Here is a 2290-nt window from a genome sequence, read left to right on the forward strand (position 1 = left end):
CAGCAAACATTAGCTTATTAAATGGGAGAATCTCTGGCGAGATACGTTTCGTTAGTGCTTGTGGAAGCACTTTTATGGTTAGGCCAACTTGGTCATATAACCATATCTTCTTATTCACTACTTTGGTTGGTTTTGTCCACCAAGTCGAATGACATGTTGTATCGGTTTTACCCACGATACATGTTCAGTGTTGTGTCGATTTTACCACCGATCCATGTTCAGTCGGATTAGTGGGATGTCCGACTATGCTTTGAGTGTAATACCTCAGGATGTTATGTTGCATGATTGTTCATTTGACATTTAACTAGAATACATACCTCCTGTGTTATTTCATATGCTCGGCCAGGATATATACCTCCTACGCCATTTGATATATTCGAGCAGGATACATACTTCCTGCCTTATTTGATACTTGGTCAGGATACATACCTCCTAGACTATTTCGATCGGGATACATACCTCCTTGATCATTTGATGTTCCGATCTATAGAACTATTGCCTTCACTTGGCCGACCCTTGATGATAAGCCCTTGTTTTGAGGCAAGTCGGGTTTTGTAGCCATTTGGCTTTGAAGCCTCTCGAATCATATGCCCGTTTCGGCTGGTTCTTTTATGAGAGCGTCTTCGGCTTTATATAGCTATATGTTCGATGTCACTTGAGCTCGACTACATGTTTTCAGAAACTCTTTGGCTTTATAGCCACGTTTCTTGAGCCAGTCAGCTATATTATGAGAACAATCCATCTTTGGACGCTTTTGGCTTTCTAGCCATGTTCCTCGAGCCATGTGACCTTAGGGTCGGCTCTATTATGAGGATATCTTGTTTTTTGACACATTTGGCTTCTTATAGCTTTATACTTCGATGCTTTTCGAACCACATGCCCTTTAGGTTGGTTCATTTACGAGAGAATTCTTCCCTTTTGGGTCGGTTCATTTACGAGAGTATTCCATCTTTAGACTTTTTTTGGGTCATGCCTTTACGGCCTCTAAACCTGTTTTCATGGTTATGCCTTCAAGGCCTCTGAACCATCATTTTTTTGGTCGGCCATACTATTTAGTCACTGGTTCGATCACCACCTTTGATCAGGATATATTGTGCTTTATAGCCACCTGATTAATGTGATGGGTGTTTCGTAGTTAGACTCGCAATCGGGGTCTCTTTCAGGGGAAACATAACAAGAGACTTGGTTACACGAGATGATTAAGCCTTCTCCCCTACCATTTCGAATGAGGTCAGGCACTGGGTTTCCATCGAATCTGTTGTTTTGAATGTGGTCAAAAAGATTGATGTGCCGTTTCGAATATGGTCAGGCAAACTTTCCCTTAGCCATATCATGCCCAGCTTATCCGGTCTGGCTGAGATCCATTAGGTCGTGCCTTTGCGGCCTCTGAACCTATTTTCATGGTTATGCCTTTACGGCCTCTGAACCACCCTTTTAGGTTATGCCTTTATGACCTCTGAAGCACCCTCTTAGGTTGTGCCTTTATGGCCTCTGAACCTATTTTCTAGGTTATGTCTTTATGACCTCTGAACTTATTTTTGTGGTTATTCCTTTACGGCCTCTGAACCACCTCCTTAGTTTATGAATTTATGGCCTTTGAACTTATTTTCTAGGTTATGTTTTTATGACCTCTGGACCTATTTTTGTGGTTATGTCTTTACGGCCTCTGAACCACCTCCCTAGATCATGCCTCTACGGCCTATGAACCTATTTTTGTTGTTGACCAGTTTCAACTGGATAGCCACACCCTCGACCATACCCTGTCCAGTTTATCTGACTTGGTTGAGGTTTTTTTTTAGCCTTCTCTTGGGATGTCACATCGACTACTAGGAGAGGTTTTTTCTTGAGGATGCTGCCAACAAGTTCACTGTACCTCAGTGGCACAACACACTTGTCGGGGGTCCTTTGTTGGCATCAATTTTCAGATGCACGAGTGTCGATGAATTTTATATGTTGCATCATGCGCAAATATGGCTTGAATTAGCTTGACTGTCAACAAATTTGTATATATGACCCCGAACGACAAAACAGACCACGTGAGTGAGTCCAGAATGTCGATTAGGCGCTTGTTGCACCACAATTTTGCGTGCGAGCTTAAAAAATACAAATTATCATTTTGGACTTAATCGTCGAAAAAGTTGGTCTGAGCGACCCCGAACAACAAAACGGACTGTGTGGTCACGTCCATAACGTCAATTTTACCTAAGGGAGACGTTCATTTTATCGTGATGACGTGTTCGGCAAAAAAGTTGCGGAGAGATAATAATAATAATAATATTATTATTATTAT

This window comes from Phalaenopsis equestris, unplaced genomic scaffold, assembly GCF_001263595.1.
Source record: "Phalaenopsis equestris unplaced genomic scaffold, ASM126359v1 Scaffold000002, whole genome shotgun sequence".
NCBI classification, from domain to species: domain Eukaryota; kingdom Viridiplantae; phylum Streptophyta; class Magnoliopsida; order Asparagales; family Orchidaceae; genus Phalaenopsis; species Phalaenopsis equestris.